General features: G+C 43.3%; 23 non-coding genes across 23 annotated transcripts; 4 read left to right on the top strand and 19 right to left on the bottom strand.

The window, feature by feature from the left end:
- Positions 1-478: 478 nt before the first annotated feature.
- Positions 479-560, bottom strand: TRNAS-GCU (transfer RNA serine (anticodon GCU)). Its single transcript has one exon. It is a non-coding gene; the product is annotated as a tRNA-Ser (tRNA).
- A 687-nt stretch (positions 561-1,247) lies between these two features.
- TRNAT-UGU (transfer RNA threonine (anticodon UGU)) lies at positions 1,248-1,319 on the bottom strand. The gene has a single exon. It is a non-coding gene; the product is annotated as a tRNA-Thr (tRNA).
- A 465-nt stretch (positions 1,320-1,784) lies between these two features.
- TRNAS-GCU (transfer RNA serine (anticodon GCU)) lies at positions 1,785-1,861 on the bottom strand. The gene has a single exon. It is a non-coding gene; the product is annotated as a tRNA-Ser (tRNA).
- Positions 1,862-2,341: 480 nt separating this feature from the next.
- On the top strand, positions 2,342-2,436 carry TRNAI-UAU (transfer RNA isoleucine (anticodon UAU)). Its single transcript has 2 exons — positions 2,342-2,379; positions 2,401-2,436. It is a non-coding gene; the product is annotated as a tRNA-Ile (tRNA).
- A 1,488-nt stretch (positions 2,437-3,924) lies between these two features.
- TRNAT-CGU (transfer RNA threonine (anticodon CGU)) lies at positions 3,925-3,996 on the bottom strand. The gene has a single exon. It is a non-coding gene; the product is annotated as a tRNA-Thr (tRNA).
- Positions 3,997-4,542: 546 nt separating this feature from the next.
- On the bottom strand, positions 4,543-4,624 carry TRNAS-GCU (transfer RNA serine (anticodon GCU)). The gene has a single exon. It is a non-coding gene; the product is annotated as a tRNA-Ser (tRNA).
- Positions 4,625-5,311: 687 nt separating this feature from the next.
- On the bottom strand, positions 5,312-5,383 carry TRNAT-UGU (transfer RNA threonine (anticodon UGU)). The gene has a single exon. It is a non-coding gene; the product is annotated as a tRNA-Thr (tRNA).
- A 465-nt stretch (positions 5,384-5,848) lies between these two features.
- On the bottom strand, positions 5,849-5,925 carry TRNAS-GCU (transfer RNA serine (anticodon GCU)). Its single transcript has one exon. It is a non-coding gene; the product is annotated as a tRNA-Ser (tRNA).
- Positions 5,926-6,405: 480 nt separating this feature from the next.
- On the top strand, positions 6,406-6,500 carry TRNAI-UAU (transfer RNA isoleucine (anticodon UAU)). Its single transcript has 2 exons — positions 6,406-6,443; positions 6,465-6,500. It is a non-coding gene; the product is annotated as a tRNA-Ile (tRNA).
- Positions 6,501-7,988: 1,488 nt separating this feature from the next.
- On the bottom strand, positions 7,989-8,060 carry TRNAT-CGU (transfer RNA threonine (anticodon CGU)). Its single transcript has one exon. It is a non-coding gene; the product is annotated as a tRNA-Thr (tRNA).
- Positions 8,061-8,607: 547 nt separating this feature from the next.
- Positions 8,608-8,689, bottom strand: TRNAS-GCU (transfer RNA serine (anticodon GCU)). The gene has a single exon. It is a non-coding gene; the product is annotated as a tRNA-Ser (tRNA).
- A 687-nt stretch (positions 8,690-9,376) lies between these two features.
- On the bottom strand, positions 9,377-9,448 carry TRNAT-UGU (transfer RNA threonine (anticodon UGU)). The gene has a single exon. It is a non-coding gene; the product is annotated as a tRNA-Thr (tRNA).
- A 465-nt stretch (positions 9,449-9,913) lies between these two features.
- TRNAS-GCU (transfer RNA serine (anticodon GCU)) lies at positions 9,914-9,990 on the bottom strand. The gene has a single exon. It is a non-coding gene; the product is annotated as a tRNA-Ser (tRNA).
- A 480-nt stretch (positions 9,991-10,470) lies between these two features.
- TRNAI-UAU (transfer RNA isoleucine (anticodon UAU)) lies at positions 10,471-10,565 on the top strand. Its single transcript has 2 exons — positions 10,471-10,508; positions 10,530-10,565. It is a non-coding gene; the product is annotated as a tRNA-Ile (tRNA).
- A 1,488-nt stretch (positions 10,566-12,053) lies between these two features.
- On the bottom strand, positions 12,054-12,125 carry TRNAT-CGU (transfer RNA threonine (anticodon CGU)). Its single transcript has one exon. It is a non-coding gene; the product is annotated as a tRNA-Thr (tRNA).
- Positions 12,126-12,671: 546 nt separating this feature from the next.
- Positions 12,672-12,753, bottom strand: TRNAS-GCU (transfer RNA serine (anticodon GCU)). Its single transcript has one exon. It is a non-coding gene; the product is annotated as a tRNA-Ser (tRNA).
- Positions 12,754-13,440: 687 nt separating this feature from the next.
- On the bottom strand, positions 13,441-13,512 carry TRNAT-UGU (transfer RNA threonine (anticodon UGU)). The gene has a single exon. It is a non-coding gene; the product is annotated as a tRNA-Thr (tRNA).
- A 465-nt stretch (positions 13,513-13,977) lies between these two features.
- TRNAS-GCU (transfer RNA serine (anticodon GCU)) lies at positions 13,978-14,054 on the bottom strand. The gene has a single exon. It is a non-coding gene; the product is annotated as a tRNA-Ser (tRNA).
- Positions 14,055-14,534: 480 nt separating this feature from the next.
- Positions 14,535-14,629, top strand: TRNAI-UAU (transfer RNA isoleucine (anticodon UAU)). Its single transcript has 2 exons — positions 14,535-14,572; positions 14,594-14,629. It is a non-coding gene; the product is annotated as a tRNA-Ile (tRNA).
- A 1,488-nt stretch (positions 14,630-16,117) lies between these two features.
- TRNAT-CGU (transfer RNA threonine (anticodon CGU)) lies at positions 16,118-16,189 on the bottom strand. Its single transcript has one exon. It is a non-coding gene; the product is annotated as a tRNA-Thr (tRNA).
- A 547-nt stretch (positions 16,190-16,736) lies between these two features.
- TRNAS-GCU (transfer RNA serine (anticodon GCU)) lies at positions 16,737-16,818 on the bottom strand. Its single transcript has one exon. It is a non-coding gene; the product is annotated as a tRNA-Ser (tRNA).
- Positions 16,819-17,382: 564 nt separating this feature from the next.
- TRNAS-ACU (transfer RNA serine (anticodon ACU)) lies at positions 17,383-17,464 on the bottom strand. Its single transcript has one exon. It is a non-coding gene; the product is annotated as a tRNA-Ser (tRNA).
- Positions 17,465-18,151: 687 nt separating this feature from the next.
- On the bottom strand, positions 18,152-18,223 carry TRNAT-UGU (transfer RNA threonine (anticodon UGU)). Its single transcript has one exon. It is a non-coding gene; the product is annotated as a tRNA-Thr (tRNA).
- Between the last annotated feature and the right edge of the window lie 453 nt (positions 18,224-18,676).

Consider the following 18,676-nt stretch of genomic DNA (forward strand, 5'->3'; position numbering starts at 1 on the left):
GATGCATCCCGTCATAAAAGGTTCTCTGTAGATGGTGCAACTCTCTGCATGTGTTCAGTACGTCATCATACATCTGATTTGCGAAAGCGTGTGTGCTTATGTTGGTGATACATTGTCGGTATGCGTTTGAGTATGTACTTTTACGGGTATGTATGTATTGAGTAGGATGCTGAACAGGTTCATGAGTTTAGATAGCAGGTCAGAATGATGGCAAAAGGAACATGTAAAAGGCAGACAACTAAAAGAAAAAAGAATTTGGGATGTAAGCTTGGGAGTTTACTAACTGCGCTGATTTTGGCTCCTATAATAGTAAAGAATGGAAACCTACGAGGAAAGTCTTTGACTAATTTCATTCTCCGCCTGCACCAATGAACTTATTTTTACATCTCTATTTCCATATCTGTACTCATTCCTGTCTTTCACAGGGAGGTTGAAAGACTTTGGTCTATGTTTAAATGCAGACTATAAAGAAAAAATACGACGAAGGTGGGATTCGAACCCACGCGTGCAGAGCACAATGGATTAGCAGTCCATCGCCTTAACCACTCGGCCACCTCGTCTGTTTGGGAACGGTGCTCGAATCCCATGCTTAAAGAAGAGATAAAACAATGGTGGTGCAAAGTCAGTGAAAAATAGATCATGTTTGTCATAATAGAAACAAGATCGTTGACTCGTTCTTCCTTACCCGGCCATTGATAGATAAACACATCAAGTTGAAGTTCAGAAAAATATAACAAGAGCTCCTGGAGGGTTCACAACACTAATCCAGAGGAAGGTGCTTGAGCTTCCGTATGGCACACCATTAGTAGTAAAACCAGCATAACGCAAGCTCCAGTTTCCCAGTGTTTGGCATCATTCAACGTTTCCAGCCAAGATCAAAGTTCAGATGCTGCTGCTTCCTGTGATGTCATTGAATTTAAATAGTGAGTGATGGCAATAACCCTTTTCCAATTAAATTTTGCCACATCAACGTCCCTGAAAATAGAGAAAGGCGTGCAACCCAGAACCGCTGTACTGTTCAATAGAGTAAGGGCTTCACCGTGATCATCTGCATCTGTCATCACAAGATTATCAAGGTCTTTTTCTTGAAGAAATTAGGTCCAGAAAGCCGACCTTCCCCACAGACTATTCAGACACCTTGCGCTTGTGGCTTTGTTATAGGCCCGAATCCATTGGTAAAAGGTTGCACAGGTACAATGTGCAATATCAGTTCCTATTCAACAATGTTCAAGAAAATTACCATTTGGAGGCCCTGATGAGGATCGAACTCACGACCCCTGGTTTACAAGACCAGTGCTCTGCCACTGAGCTACAGAGCACCTCTGGTTACCACGCATAACAGCAACACAACGAGCACACAACATGATGTTTACTGGGTAGACATATTTGAAGGGTGTGTGAGAATGTATGTATATGATTGTGATTTGACCTGTTTTTTTCTGGCCGATTTTTTGAGGAGCAGCTAATTTGTGCGTATTCCGTGCAATTTTAGGGTGACTAATGAGGAGATGTGATGCGTGAAAGTTGAAAAAAACATGTACATGGCAGCAGAGAGACAATATGGATATTACCTTTGCTTTTTTAAATTTCTATCCGGATTCTGGCTCAAAGGGTAGTCAAGCACAGCAGATTGCATTCCTGCCAGTAACACGACAACCTTGTTTGTGTCCTTCTTAATCAACTAACATGCATATTTTCACTTTTGTCTGTATGTTCTTTGAAAGCCAATGGCAATGGTGCTTAGAGCAATGCAGATGTTTAAAAAAGATTTCAAAAGTTAAAATCGACAAAGGTGGGATTCGAAACCACGCGTGTACAGTAGATTAGCAGTCCATCGCCTTAACCACTCGGCCACCTCGTCTACAGGGATTATGTTAGGCATTCAAGTCTTTACAGGTAATAACACAAACATCTTCAAAATAGAACCACAATGCGTTCCTTGTTGAGGTACATCCAGCCGTTTGCAGGAAAACTGCCTCACTTGCTGTTGAGAAAAATTCATCAAAGTCCTGGGGTGTTTATAGGCATCGCCAAGATGACATTGGGAGGTGTTTCAATTGACACGTGTTGAATATGAGGAAGAGCATCATGCTGGCTCCAGTGGCACTGCCTGCAGCATGACAAAAATGTAGAAGGGACATTTGACTGCACCATTGGCTGAACATCAGTGGCAAAGTGTATATCAGGCTAAAAGGTAAGCTCCAGTGGCACAATATGGGCACTACAAGGCACCCATAATTTGGTGTCAGCTAAAAAGACAATGCCAGAGCTTGTGGGTGCTTTTGTACACTTGTGTGTGTGTTTGTGGGTGTAGTTTCATGTCGAAAACCAAAACACAGCAGCTCCAGTGGCGCAATCGGTTAGCGCGCGGTACTTATACAGCAGTACATGCAGTGAGCAATGCCGAGGTTGTGAGTTCAAGCCTCACCTGGAGCAACTTTGGAACTTTTTACTAATTCACCTCAAAACTGAATTATTGAACCAATAAATGTTCTGGACATTTTTTGGTTCACCTCAAGGTTTCCTTGATTGTCAGTTAATGTTGTATGACAGCTCCTCTGCCTTTTAGACATGGAATACTCATTGCAAGTTATTTATGGGGTGTTTGCGCTTTAAATACAGCTACGGAGGGTTTTTGAAAATAGAACAGAAAATAAAAAATGTCAACTGTTATTATACTCCATTTTCTGCTGAGCACCACTTACGGAAGACATTTGTAAAGGTAGAAAAAGGGTTACTGGAGTAGGATCCAGGAGACAATATCAACTTACAAAGAATAATGTTGTCTATTTACTGCATTATCGCCTTTGAAGCAAACCTCTGAGAATAAATACCCTTTCACTAATCAGGCAGTCACTTTGATAAAATCAAGCAGAACAAGGATGCTGATAGGAACTCGCCTCATTTGCATATGGGCTAGGGCTTCTGGGAGCCATGAGAATTAGGAGTTGAAGGTTTTGCAGATCGAGATTGCTAAAGGGCTGGGCATTTGCACAGACCTCTCCATGCCTGATTGGTGCCGAAGGTTAGTTGCAAGTGGTCCCCTGCTCACCCTACCTTACACAGGGCCATGCCCAGTTAGGCCCCTCAGGGCTAGGCCCGGCAGGGCTAAGCCCGGCGTTCGTCAGGCGAAGTGCCTGGACCCCTGCTCATCATACCTCAGAATCTGGTCTAGCTATTGCAGACATGGGGAATGGTGCTTATATCCCATTGACAGCGCCCACAAGCTGCATACTAATAGCCAATGATGTGTGAATGCGGTCAGGGTAGCAGACATATAGAACAATTGGGTGGGTTCGCTTCCGAACTGGATGCACAGGAACAGGAGAGAATGGCTGTTGGCGATGTATGCAACTTGCTCTGCGTGGACACATCTACCGACCCCTTCCCCTACACACACGGGCACATACACACACACACACACACATAGCCATTGGAGCTATGCAGAGCTAATCAGAAAGATTGGTAATCATTAGAACATGAAAGATATGTGTTCATTTTTTATTAAACTTGTGGACTCCCGCAGAAACGGAGGGACTCACATCTCTAATTGAGGCTTGCTTACCTCTATACAAATGTGTTTGCTGGCTGTCTTTCTTCAACTGGTATGTGCGGTTGTGTCTGTCTTTGTCTTTCAACACGCCTGGCACGTTTACATTATCAAAGAGATGATTGTATGGAGATGGGGAACACCCCTCCGTTGCATTGTGAACATGAACAGTCTTTTCACCAAAGCAGCTACATGCGACATTGCAAGGTTTTTGTCAGTCTTTGCCTGAAAACATTAGGCCTTCCTCTCGAACTCTATTTCACTCCTTCTGTGGAAGACTTCAATTATGAGGATGCATCCCGTCATAAAAGGTTCTCTGTAGATGGTGCAACTCTGGCTTCTCTTCCCCGTGCTTTTTGAAAATAATCCGCCCGAGGCCCTGATGAGGTTTGAACTCATGACCCCTGGTTTACGAGACCAGTGCTCTGCCACTGAGCTACAAGGCCACCTGCTGCTTGCTCACAGCCAACAACAGAAAGTGCAAAGAAACCATGGGTTTTACCTAGGTAGATCTCCAGGTATATGAATTTCTGGTTGTGTAAAAATGGCTGTATATCTCTGCATGTGTTCAGTACGTCATCATACATCTGATTTGCGAAAGCGTGTGTGCTTATGTTGGTGATACATTGTCGGTATGCGTTTGAGTATGTACTTTTACGGGTATGTATGTATTGAGTACAATGCTGAACAGGTTCATGAGTTTAGATAGCAGGTCAGAATGATGGCAAAAGGAACATGTAAAAGGCAGACAACTAAAAGAAAAAAGAATTTGGGATGTAAGCTTGGGAGTTTACTAACTGCGCTGATTTTGGCTCCTATAATAGTAAAGAATGGAAACCTACGAGGAAAGTCTTTGACTAATTTCATTCTCCGCCTGCACCAATGAACTTATTTTTACATCCCTATTTCCATATCTGTACTCATTCCTGTCTTTCACAGGGAGGTTGAAAGACTTTGGTCTATGTTTAAATGCAGACTATAAAGAAAAAATACGACGAAGGTGGGATTCGAACCCACGCGTGCAGAGCACAATGGATTAGCAGTCCATCGCCTTAACCACTCGGCCACCTCGTCTGTTTGGGAACGGTGCTCGAGTCCCATGCTTAAAGAAGAGATAAAACAATGGTGGTGCAAAGTCAGTGAAAAATAGATCATGTTTGTCATAATAGAAACAAGATCGTTGACTCGTTCTTCCTTACCCGGCCATTGATAGATAAACACATCAAGTTGAAGTTCAGAAAAATATAACAAGAGCTCCTGGAGGGTTCACAACACTAATCCAGAGGAAGGTGCTTGAGCTTCCGTATGGCACACCATTAGTAGTAAAACCAGCATAACGCAAGCTCCAGTTTCCCAGTGTTTGGCATCATTCAACGTTTCCAGCCAAGATCAAAGTTCAGATGCTGCTGCTTCCTGTGATGTCATTGAATTTAAATAGTGAGTGATGGCAATAACCCTTTTCCAATTAAATTTTGCCACATCAACGTCCCTGAAAATAGAGAAAGGCGTGCAACCCAGAACCGCTGTACTGTTCAATAGAGTAAGGGCTTCACCGTGATCATCTGCATCTGTCATCACAAAATTATCAAGGTCTTTTTCTTGAAGAAATTAGGTCCAGAAAGCCGACCTTCCCCACAGACTATTCAGACACCTTGTGCTTGTGGCTTTGTTATAGGCCCGAATCCATTGGTAAAAGGTTGCACAGGTACAATGTGCAATATCAGTTCCTATTCAACAATGTTCAAGAAAATTACCATTTGGAGGCCCTGATGAGGATCGAACTCACGACCCCTGGTTTACAAGACCAGTGCTCTGCCACTGAGCTACAGAGCCCCTCAGGGTACGACACATAACAGCAACACAACGAGCACACAACATGATGTTTACTGGGTAGACATATTTGAAGGGTGTGTGAGAATGTATGTATATGATTGTGATTTGACCTGTTTTTTTCTGGCCGATTTTTTGAGGAGCAGCTAATTTGTGCGTATTCCGTGCAATTTTAGGGTGACTAATGAGGAGATGTGATGCGTGAAAGTTGAAAAAAACATGTACATGGCAGCAGAGAGACAATATGGATATTACCTTTGCTTTTTTAAATTTCTATCCGGATTCTGGCTCAAAGGGTAGTCAAGCACAGCAGATTGCATTCCTGCCAGTAACACGACAACCTTGTTTGTGTCCTTCTTAATCAACTAACATGCATATTTTCACTTTTGTCTGTATGTTCTTTGAAAGCCAATGGCAATGGTGCTTAGAGCAATGCAGATGTTTAAAAAAGATTTCAAAAGTTTAAATCGACAAAGGTGGGATTCGAAACCACGCGTGTACAGTAGATTAGCAGTCCATCGCCTTAACCACTCGGCCACCTCGTCTACAGGGATTATTTTAGGCATTCAAGTCTTTACAGGTAATAACACAAACATCTTCAAAATAGAACCACAATGCGTTCCTTGTTGAGGTACATCCAGCCGTTTGCAGGAAAACTGCCTCACTTGCTGTTGAGAAAAATACATCAAAGTCCTGGGGTGTTTATAGGCATCGCCAAGATGACATTGGGAGGTGTTTCAATTGACACGTGTTGAATATGAGGAAGAGCATCATGCTGGCTCCAGTGGCACTGCCTGCAGCATGACAAAAATGTAGAAGGGACATTTGACTGCACCATTGGCTGAACATCAGTGGCAAAGTGTATATCAGGCTAAAAGGTAAGCTCCAGTGGCACAATATGGGCACTACAAGGCACCCATAATTTGGTGTCAGCTAAAAAGACAATGCCAGAGCTTGTGGGTGCTTTTGTACACTTGTGTGTGTGTTTGTGGGTGTAGTTTCATGTTGAAAACCAAAACACAGCAGCTCCAGTGGCGCAATCGGTTAGCGCGCGGTACTTATACAGCAGTACATGCAGTGAGCAATGCCGAGGTTGTGAGTTCAAGCCTCACCTGGAGCAACTTTGGAACTTTTTACTAATTCACCTCAAAACTGAATTATTGAACCAATAAATGTTCTGGACATTTTTTGGTTCACCTCAAGGTTTCCTTGATTGTCAGTTAATGTTGTATGACAGCTCCTCTGCCTTTTAGACATGGAATACTCATTGCAAGTTATTTATGGGGTGTTTGCGCTTTAAATACAGCTACGGAGGGTTTTTGAAAATAGAACAGAAAATAAAAAATGTCAACTGTTATTATACTCCATTTTCTGCTGAGCACCACTTACGGAAGACATTTGTAAAGGTAGAAAAAGGGTTACTGGAGTAGGATCCAGGAGACAATATCAACTTACAAAGAATAATGTTGTCTATTTACTGCATTATCGCCTTTGAAGCAAACCTCTGAGAATAAATACCCTTTCACTAATCAGGCAGTCACTTTGATAAAATCAAGCAGAACAAGGATGCTGATAGGAACTCGCCTCATTTGCATATGGGCTAGGGCTTCTGGGAGCCATGAGAATTAGGAGTTGAAGGTTTTGCAGATCGAGATTGCTAAAGGGCTGGGCATTTGCACAGACCTCTCCATGCCTGATTGGTGCCGAAGGTTAGTTGCAAGTGGTCCCCTGCTCACCCTACCTTACACAGGGCCATGCCCAGTTAGGCCCCTCAGGGCTAGGCCCGGCAGGGCTAAGCCCGGCGTTTGTCAGGCGAAGTGCCTGGACCCCTGCTCATCATACCTCAGAATCTGGTCTAGCTATTGCAGACATGGGGAATGGTGCTTATATCCCATTGACAGCGCCCACAAGCTGCATACTAATAGCCAATGATGTGTGAATGCGGTCAGGGTAGCAGACATATAGAACAATTGGGTGGGTTCGCTTCCGAACTGGATGCACAGGAGCAGGAGAGAATGGCTGTTGGCGATGTATGCAACTTGCTCTGCGTGAACACATCTACCGACCCCTTCCCCTACACACACGGGCACATACACACACACACACACACATAGCCATTGGAGCTATGCAGAGCTAATCAGAAAGATTGGTAATCATTAGAACATGAAAGATATGTGTTCATTTTTTATTAAACTTGTGGACTCCCGCAGAAACGGAGGGACTCACATCTCTAATTGAGGCTTGCTTACCTCTATACAAATGTGTTTGCTGGCTGTCTTTCTTCAACTGGTATGTGCGGTTGTGTCTGTCTTTGTCTTTCAACACGCCTGGCACGTTTACATTATCAAAGAGATGATTGTATGGAGATGGGGAACACCCCTCCGTTGCATTGTGAACTTGAACAGTCTTTTCACCAAAGCAGCTACATGCGACATTGCAAGGTTTTTGTCAGTCTTTGCCTGAAAACATTAGGCCTTCCTCTCGAACTCTATTTCACTCCTTCTGTGGAAGACTTCAATTATGAGGATGCATCCCGTCATAAAAGGTTCTCTGTAGATGGTGCAACTCTGGCTTCTCTTCCCCGTGCTTTTTGAAAATAATCCGCCCGAGGCCCTGATGAGGTTTGAACTCATGACCCCTGGTTTACGAGACCAGTGCTCTGCCACTGAGCTACAAGGCCACCTGCTGCTTGCTCACAGCCAACAACAGAAAGTGCAAAGAAACCATGGGTTTTACCTAGGTAGATCTCCAGGTATATGAATTTCTGGTTGTGTAAAAATGGCTGTTATATCTCTGCATGTGTTCAGTACGTCATCATACATCTGATTTGCGAAAGCGTGTGTGCTTATGTTGGTGATACATTGTCGGTATGCGTTTGAGTATGTACTTTTACGGGTATGTATGTATTGAGTACAATGCTGAACAGGTTCATGAGTTTAGATAGCAGGTCAGAATGATGGCAAAAGGAACATGTAAAAGGCAGACAACTAAAAGAAAAAAGAATTTGGGATGTAAGCTTGGGAGTTTACTAACTGCGCTGATTTTGGCTCCTATAATAGTAAAGAATGGAAACCTACGAGGAAAGTCTTTGACTAATTTCATTCTCCGCCTGCACCAATGAACTTATTTTTACATCTCTATTTCCATATCTGTACTCATTCCTGTCTTTCACAGGGAGGTTGAAAGACTTTGGTCTATGTTTAAATGCAGACTATAAAGAAAAAATACGACGAAGGTGGGATTCGAACCCACGCGTGCAGAGCACAATGGATTAGCAGTCCATCGCCTTAACCACTCGGCCACCTCGTCTGTTTGGGAACGGTGCTCGAGTCCCATGCTTAAAGAAGAGATAAAACAATGGTGGTGCAAAGTCAGTGAAAAATAGATCATGTTTGTCATAATAGAAACAAGATCGTTGACTCGTTCTTCCTTACCCGGCCATTGATAGATAAACACATCAAGTTGAAGTTCAGAAAAATATAACAAGAGCTCCTGGAGGGTTCACAACACTAATCCAGAGGAAGGTGCTTGAGCTTCCGTATGGCACACCATTAGTAGTAAAACCAGCATAACGCAAGCTCCAGTTTCCCAGTGTTTGGCATCATTCAACGTTTCCAGCCAAGATCAAAGTTCAGATGCTGCTGCTTCCTGTGATGTCATTGAATTTAAATAGTGAGTGATGGCAATAACCCTTTTCCAATTAAATTTTGCCACATCAACGTCCCTGAAAATAGAGAAAGGCGTGCAACCCAGAACCGCTGTACTGTTCAATAGAGTAAGGGCTTCACCGTGATCATCTGCATCTGTCATCACAAGATTATCAAGGTCTTTTTCTTGAAGAAATTAGGTCCAGAAAGCCGACCTTCCCCACAGACTATTCAGACACCTTGCGCTTGTGGCTTTGTTATAGGCCCGAATCCATTGGTAAAAGGTTGCACAGGTACAATGTGCAATATCAGTTCCTATTCAACAATGTTCAAGAAAATTACCATTTGGAGGCCCTGATGAGGATCGAACTCACGACCCCTGGTTTACAAGACCAGTGCTCTGCCACTGAGCTACAGAGCCCCTCAGGTTATGACGCATAACAGCAACACAACGAGCACACAACATGATGTTTACTGGGTAGACATATTTGAAGGGTGTGTGAGAATGTATGTATATGATTGTGATTTGACCTGTTTTTTTCTGGCCGATTTTTTGAGGAGCAGCTAATTTGTGCGTATTCCGTGCAATTTTAGGGTGACTAATGAGGAGATGTGATGCGTGAAAGTTGAAAAAAACATGTACATGGCAGCAGAGAGACAATATGGATATTACCTTTGCTTTTTTAAATTTCTATCCGGATTCTGGCTCAAAGGGTAGTCAAGCACAGCAGATTGCATTCCTGCCAGTAACACGACAACCTTGTTTGTGTCCTTCTTAATCAACTAACATGCATATTTTCACTTTTGTCTGTATGTTCTTTGAAAGCCAATGGCAATGGTGCTTAGAGCAATGCAGATGTTTAAAAAAGATTTCAAAAGTTAAAATCGACAAAGGTGGGATTCGAAACCACGCGTGTACAGTAGATTAGCAGTCCATCGCCTTAACCACTCGGCCACCTCGTCTACAGGGATTATGTTAGGCATTCAAGTCTTTACAGGTAATAACACAAACATCTTCAAAATAGAACCACAATGCGTTCCTTGTTGAGGTACATCCAGCCGTTTGCAGGAAAACTGCCTCACTTGCTGTTGAGAAAAATTCATCAAAGTCCTGGGGTGTTTATAGGCATCGCCAAGATGACATTGGGAGGTGTTTCAATTGACACGTGTTGAATATGAGGAAGAGCATCATGCTGGCTCCAGTGGCACTGCCTGCAGCATGACAAAAATGTAGAAGGGACATTTGACTGCACCATTGGCTGAACATCAGTGGCAAAGTGTATATCAGGCTAAAAGGTAAGCTCCAGTGGCACAATATGGGCACTACAAGGCACCCATAATTTGGTGTCAGCTAAAAAGACAATGCCAGAGCTTGTGGGTGCTTTTGTACACTTGTGTGTGTGTTTGTGGGTGTAGTTTCATGTCGAAAACCAAAACACAGCAGCTCCAGTGGGGCAATCGGTTAGCGCGCGGTACTTATACAGCAGTACATGCAGTGAGCAATGCCGAGGTTGTGAGTTCAAGCCTCACCTGGAGCAACTTTGGAACTTTTTACTAATTCACCTCAAAACTGAATTATTGAACCAATAAATGTTCTGGACATTTTTTGGTTCACCTCAAGGTTTCCTTGATTGTCAGTTAATGTTGTATGACAGCTCCTCTGCCTTTTAGACATGGAATACTCATTGCAAGTTATTTATGGGGTGTTTGCGCTTTAAATACAGCTACGGAGGGTTTTTGAAAATAGAACAGAAAATAAAAAATGTCAACTGTTATTATACTCCATTTTCTGCTGAGCACCACTTACGGAAGACATTTGTAAAGGTAGAAAAAGGGTTACTGGAGTAGGATCCAGGAGACAATATCAACTTACAAAGAATAATGTTGTCTATTTACTGCATTATCGCCTTTGAAGCAAACCTCTGAGAATAAATACCCTTTCACTAATCAGGCAGTCACTTTGATAAAATCAAGCAGAACAAGGATGCTGATAGGAACTCGCCTCATTTGCATATGGGCTAGGGCTTCTGGGAGCCATGAGAATTAGGAGTTGAAGGTTTTGCAGATCGAGATTGCTAAAGGGCTGGGCATTTGCACAGACCTCTCCATGCCTGATTGGTGCCGAAGGTTAGTTGCAAGTGGTCCCCTGCTCACCCTACCTTACACAGGGCCATGCCCAGTTAGGCCCCTCAGGGCTAGGCCCGGCAGGGCTAAGCCCGGCGTTCGTCAGGCGAAGTGCCTGGACCCCTGCTCATCATACCTCAGAATCTGGTCTAGCTATTGCAGACATGGGGAATGGTGCTTATATCCCATTGACAGCGCCCACAAGCTGCATACTAATAGCCAATGATGTGTGAATGCGGTCAGGGTAGCAGACATATAGAACAATTGGGTGGGTTCGCTTCCGAACTGGATGCACAGGAACAGGAGAGAATGGCTGTTGGCGATGTATGCAACTTGCTCTGCGTGGACACATCTACCGACCCCTTCCCCTACACACACGGGCACATACACACACACACACACACATAGCCATTGGAGCTATGCAGAGCTAATCAGAAAGATTGGTAATCATTAGAACATGAAAGATATGTGTTCATTTTTCATTAAACTTGTGGACTCCCGCAGAAACGGAGGGACTCACATCTCTAATTGAGGCTTGCTTACCTCTATACAAATGTGTTTGCTGGCTGTCTTTCTTCAACTGGTATGTGCGGTTGTGTCTGTCTTTGTCTTTCAACACGCCTGGCACGTTTACATTATCAAAGAGATGATTGTATGGAGATGGGGAACACCCCTCCGTTGCATTGTGAACTTGAACAGTCTTTTCACCAAAGCAGCTACATGCGACATTGCAAGGTTTTTGTCAGTCTTTGCCTGAAAACATTAGGCCTTCCTCTCGAACTCTATTTCACTCCTTCTGTGGAAGACTTCAATTATGAGGATGCATCCCGTCATAAAAGGTTCTCTGTAGATGGTGCAACTCTGGCTTCTCTTCCCCGTGCTTTTTGAGAATAATCCGCCCGAGGCCCTGATGAGGTTTGAACTCATGACCCCTGGTTTACGAGACCAGTGCTCTGCCACTGAGCTACAAGGCCACCTGCTGCTTGCTCACAGCCAACAACAGAAAGTGCAAAGAAACCATGGGTTTTACCTAGGTAGATCTCCAGGTATATGAATTTCTGGTTGTGTAAAAATGGCTGTATATCTCTGCATGTGTTCAGTACGTCATCATACATCTGATTTGCGAAAGCGTGTGTGCTTATGTTGGTGATACATTGTCGGTATGCGTTTGAGTATGTACTTTTACGGGTATGTATGTATTGAGTACAATGCTGAACAGGTTCATGAGTTTAGATAGCAGGTCAGAATGATGGCAAAAGGAACATGTAAAAGGCAGACAACTAAAAGAAAAAAGAATTTGGGATGTAAGCTTGGGAGTTTACTAACTGCGCTGATTTTGGCTCCTATAATAGTAAAGAATGGAAACCTACGAGGAAAGTCTTTGACTAATTTCATTCTCCGCCTGCACCAATGAACTTATTTTTACATCTCTATTTCCATATCTGTACTCATTCCTGTCTTTCACAGGGAGGTTGAAAGACTTTGGTCTATGTTTAAATGCAGACTATAAAGAAAAAATACGACGAAGGTGGGATTCGAACCCACGCGTGCAGAGCACAATGGATTAGCAGTCCATCGCCTTAACCACTCGGCCACCTCGTCTGTTTGGGAACGGTGCTCGAGTCCCATGCTTAAAGAAGAGATAAAACAATGGTGGTGCAAAGTCAGTGAAAAATAGATCATGTTTGTCATAATAGAAACAAGATCGTTGACTCGTTCTTCCTTACCCGGCCATTGATAGATAAACACATCAAGTTGAAGTTCAGAAAAATATAACAAGAGCTCCTGGAGGGTTCACAACACTAATCCAGAGGAAGGTGCTTGAGCTTCCGTATGGCACACCATTAGTAGTAAAACCAGCATAACGCAAGCTCCAGTTTCCCAGTGTTTGGCATCATTCAACGTTTCCAGCCAAGATCAAAGTTCAGATGCTGCTGCTTCCTGTGATGTCATTGAATTTAAATAGTGAGTGATGGCAATAACCCTTTTCCAATTAAATTTTGCCACATCAACGTCCCTGAAAATAGAGAAAGGCGTGCAACCCAGAACCGCTGTACTGTTCAATAGAGTAAGGGCTTCACCGTGATCATCTGCATCTGTCATCACAAAATTATCAAGGTCTTTTTCTTGAAGAAATTAGGTCCAGAAAGCCGACCTTCCCCACAGACTATTCAGACACCTTGTGCTTGTGGCTTTGTTATAGGCCCGAATCCATTGGTAAAAGGTTGCACAGGTACAATGTGCAATATCAGTTCCTATTCAACAATGTTCAAGAAAATTACCATTTGGAGGCCCTGATGAGGATCGAACTCACGACCCCTGGTTTACAAGACCAGTGCTCTGCCACTGAGCTACAGAGCCCCTCAGGGTACGACACATAACAGCAACACAACGAGCACACAACATGATGTTTACTGGGTAGACATATTTGAAGGGTGTGTGAGAATGTATGTATATGATTGTGATTTGACCTGTTTTTTTCTGGCCGATTTTTTGAGGAGCAGCTAATTTGTGCGTATTCCGTGCAATTTTAGGGTGACTAATGAGGAGATGTGATGCGTGAAAGTTGAAAAAAACATGTACATGGCAGCAGAGAGACAATATGGATATTACCTTTGCTTTTTTAAATTTCTATCCGGATTCTGGCTCAAAGGGTAGTCAAGCACAGCAGATTGCATTCCTGCCAGTAACACGACAACCTTGTTTGTGTCCTTCTTAATCAACTAACATGCATATTTTCACTTTTGTCTGTATGTTCTTTGAAAGCCAATGGCAATGGTGCTTAGAGCAATGCAGATGTTTAAAAAAGATTTCAAAAGTTTAAATCGACAAAGGTGGGATTCGAAACCACGCGTGTACAGTAGATTAGCAGTCCATCGCCTTAACCACTCGGCCACCTCGTCTACAGGAATTATTTTAGGCATTCAAGTCTTTACAGGTAATAACACAAACATCTTCAAAATAGAACCACAATGCGTTCCTTGTTGAGGTACATCCAGCCGTTTGCAGGAAAACTGCCTCACTTGCTGTTGAGAAAAATTCATCAAAGTCCTGGGGTGTTTATAGGCATCGCCAAGATGACATTGGGAGGTGTTTCAATTGACACGTGTTGAATATGAGGAAGAGCATCATGCTGGCTCCAGTGGCACTGCCTGCAGCATGACAAAAATGTAGAAGGGACATTTGACTGCACCATTGGCTGAACATCAGTGGCAAAGTGTATATCAGGCTAAAAGGTAAGCTCCAGTGGCACAATATGGGCACTACAAGGCACCCATAATTTGGTGTCAGCTAAAAAGACAATGCCAGAGCTTGTGGGTGCTTTTGTACACTTGTGTGTGTGTTTGTGGGTGTAGTTTCATGTCGAAAACCAAAGCACAGCAGCTCCAGTGGCGCAATCGGTTAGCGCGCGGTACTTATACAGCAGTACATGCAGTGAGCAATGCCGAGGTTGTGAGTTCAAGCCTCACCTGGAGCAACTTTGGAACTTTTTACTAATTCACCTCAAAACTGAATTATTGAACCAATAAATGTTCTGGACATTTTTTGGTTCACCTCAAGGTTTCCTTGATTGTCAGTTAATGTTGTATGACAGCTCCTCTGCCTTTTAGACATGGAATACTCATTGCAAGTTATTTATGGGGTGTTTGCGCTTTAAATACAGCTACGGAGGGTTTTTGAAAATAGAACAGAAAATAAAAAATGTCAACTGTTATTATACTCCATTTTCTGCTGAGCACCACTTACGGAAGACATTTGTAAAGGTAGAAAAAGGGTTACTGGAGTAGGATCCAGGAGACAATATCAACTTACAAAGAATAATGTTGTCTATTTACTGCATTATCGCCTTTGAAGCAAACCTCTGAGAATAAATACCCTTTCACTAATCAGGCAGTCACTTTGATAAAATCAAGCAGAACAAGGATGCTGATAGGAACTCGCCTCATTTGCATATGGGCTAGGGCTTCTGGGAGCCATGAGAATTAGGAGTTGAAGGTTTTGCAGATCGAGATTGCTAAAGGGCTGGGCATTTGCACAGACCTCTCCATGCCTGATTGGTGCCGAAGGTTAGTTGCAAGTGGTCCCCTGCTCACCCTACCTTACACAGGGCCATGCCCAGTTAGGCCCCTCAGGGCTAGGCCCGGCAGGGCTAAGCCCGGCGTTTGTCAGGCGAAGTGCCTGGACCCCTGCTCATCATACCTCAGAATCTGGTCTAGCTATTGCAGACATGGGGAATGGTGCTTATATCCCATTGACAGCGCCCACAAGCTGCATACTAATAGCCAATGATGTGTGAATGCGGTCAGGGTAGCAGACATATAGAACAATTGGGTGGGTTCGCTTCCGAACTGGATGCACAGGAGCAGGAGAGAATGGCTGTTGGCGATGTATGCAACTTGCTCTGCGTGAACACATCTACCGACCCCTTCCCCTACACACACGGGCACATACACACACACACACACACATAGCCATTGGAGCTATGCAGAGCTAATCAGAAAGATTGGTAATCATTAGAACATGAAAGATATGTGTTCATTTTTTATTAAACTTGTGGACTCCCGCAGAAACGGAGGGACTCACATCTCTAATTGAGGCTTGCTTACCTCTATACAAATGTGTTTGCTGGCTGTCTTTCTTCAACTGGTATGTGCGGTTGTGTCTGTCTTTGTCTTTCAACACGCCTGGCACGTTTACATTATCAAAGAGATGATTGTATGGAGATGGGGAACACCCCTCCGTTGCATTGTGAACTTGAACAGTCTTTTCACCAAAGCAGCTACATGCGACATTGCAAGGTTTTTGTCAGTCTTTGCCTGAAAACATTAGGCCTTCCTCTCGAACTCTATTTCACTCCTTCTGTGGAAGACTTCAATTATGAGGATGCATCCCGTCATAAAAGGTTCTCTGTAGATGGTGCAACTCTGGCTTCTCTTCCCCGTGCTTTTTGAAAATAATCCGCCCGAGGCCCTGATGAGGTTTGAACTCATGACCCCTGGTTTACGAGACCAGTGCTCTGCCACTGAGCTACAAGGCCACCTGCTGCTTGCTCACAGCCAACAACAGAAAGTGCAAAGAAACCATGGGTTTTACCTAGGTAGATCTCCAGGTATATGAATTTCTGGTTGTGTAAAAATGGCTGTTATATCTCTGCATGTGTTCAGTACGTCATCATACATCTGATTTGCGAAAGCGTGTGTGCTTATGTTGGTGATACATTGTCGGTATGCGTTTGAGTATGTACTTTTACGGGTATGTATGTATTGAGTACAATGCTGAACAGGTTCATGAGTTTAGATAGCAGGTCAGAATGATGGCAAAAGGAACATGTAAAAGGCAGACAACTAAAAGAAAAAAGAATTTGGGATGTAAGCTTGGGAGTTTACTAACTGCGCTGATTTTGGCTCCTATAATAGTAAAGAATGGAAACCTACGAGGAAAGTCTTTGACTAATTTCATTCTCCGCCTGCACCAATGAACTTATTTTTACATCTCTATTTCCATATCTGTACTCATTCCTGTCTTTCACAGGGAGGTTGAAAGACTTTGGTCTATGTTTAAATGCAGACTATAAAGAAAAAATACGACGAAGGTGGGATTCGAACCCACGCGTGCAGAGCACAATGGATTAGCAGTCCATCGCCTTAACCACTCGGCCACCTCGTCTGTTTGGGAACAGTGCTCGAGTCCCATGCTTAAAGAAGAGATAAAACAATGGTGGTGCAAAGTCAGTGAAAAATAGATCATGTTTGTCATAATAGAAACAAGATCGTTGACTCGTTCTTCCTTACCCGGCCATTGATAGATAAACACATCAAGTTGAAGTTCAGAAAAATATAACAAGAGCTCCTGGAGGGTTCACAACACTAATCCAGAGGAAGGTGCTTGAGCTTCCGTATGGCACACCATTAGTAGTAAAACCAGCATAACGCAAGCTCCAGTTTCCCAGTGTTTGGCATCATTCAACGTTTCCAGCCAAGATCAAAGTTCAGATGCTGCTGCTTCCTGTGATGTCATTGAATTTAAATATTGAGTGATGGCAATAACCCTTTTCCAATTAAATTTTGCCACATCAACGTCCCTGAAAATAGAGAAAGGCGTGCAACCCAGAACCGCTGTACTGTTCAATAGAGTAAGGGCTTCACCGTGATCATCTGCATCTGTCATCACAAGATTATCAAGGTCTTTTTCTATGGTCTATGTTTAAATGCAGACTATAAAGAAAAAATACGACGAAGGTGGGATTCGAACCCACGCGTGCAGAGCACAATGGATTAGTAGTCCATCGCCTTAACCACTCGGCCACCTCGTCTGTTTGGGAACGGTGCTCGAGTCCCATGCTTAAAGAAGAGATAAAACAATGGTGGTGCAAAGTCAGTGAAAAATAGATCATGTTTGTCATAATAGAAACAAGATCGTTGACTCGTTCTTCCTTACCCGGCCATTGATAGATAAACACATCAAGTTGAAGTTCAGAAAAATATAACAAGAGCTCCTGGAGGGTTCACAACACTAATCCAGAGGAAGGTGCTTGAGCTTCCGTATGGCACACCATTAGTAGTAAAACCAGCATAACGCAAGCTCCAGTTTCCCAGTGTTTGGCATCATTCAACGTTTCCAGCCAAGATCAAAGTTCAGATGCTGCTGCTTCCTGTGATGTCATTGAATTTAAATAGTGAGTGATGGCAATAACCCTTTTCCAATTAAATTTTGCCACATCAACGTCCCTGAAAATAGAGAAAGGCGTGCAACCCAGAACCGCTGTACTGTTCAATAGAGTAAGGGCTTCACCGTGATCATCTGCATCTGTCATCACAAAATTATCAAGGTCTTTTTCTTGAAGAAATTAGGTCCAGAAAGCCGACCTTCCCCACAGACTATTCAGACACCTTGTGCTTGTGGCTTTGTTATAGGCCCGAATCCATTGGTAAAAGGTTGCACAGGTACAATGTGCAATATCAGTTCCTATTCAACAATGTTCAAGAAAATTACCATTTGGAGGCCCTGATGAGGATCGAACTCACGACCCCTGGTTTACAAGACCAGTGCTCTGCCACTGAGCTACAGAGCCCCTCAGGGTACGACACATAACAGCAACACAACGAGCACACAACATGATGTTTACTGGGTAGACATATTTGAAGGGTGTGTGAGAATGTATGTATATGATTGTGATTTGACCTGTTTTTTTCTGGCCGATTTTTTGAGGAGCAGCTAATTTGTGCGTATTCCGTGCAATTTTAGGGTGACTAATGAGGAGATGTGATGCGTGAAAGTTGAAAAAAACATGTACATGGCAGCAGAGAGACAATATGGATATTACCTTTGCTTTTTTAAATTTCTATCCGGATTCTGGCTCAAAGGGTAGTCAAGCACAGCAGATTGCATTCCTGCCAGTAACACGACAACCTTGTTTGTGTCCTTCTTAATCAACTAACATGCATATTTTCACTTTTGTCTGTATGTTCTTTGAAAGCCAATGGCAATGGTGCTTAGAGCAATGCAGATGTTTAAAAAAGATTTC

This window comes from Ambystoma mexicanum, unplaced genomic scaffold (genome assembly GCF_040938575.1).
Source record: "Ambystoma mexicanum isolate Mex_15411 unplaced genomic scaffold, UKY_AmexF1_1 Mex_scaf46, whole genome shotgun sequence".
NCBI lineage: Eukaryota > Metazoa > Chordata > Amphibia > Caudata > Ambystomatidae > Ambystoma > Ambystoma mexicanum.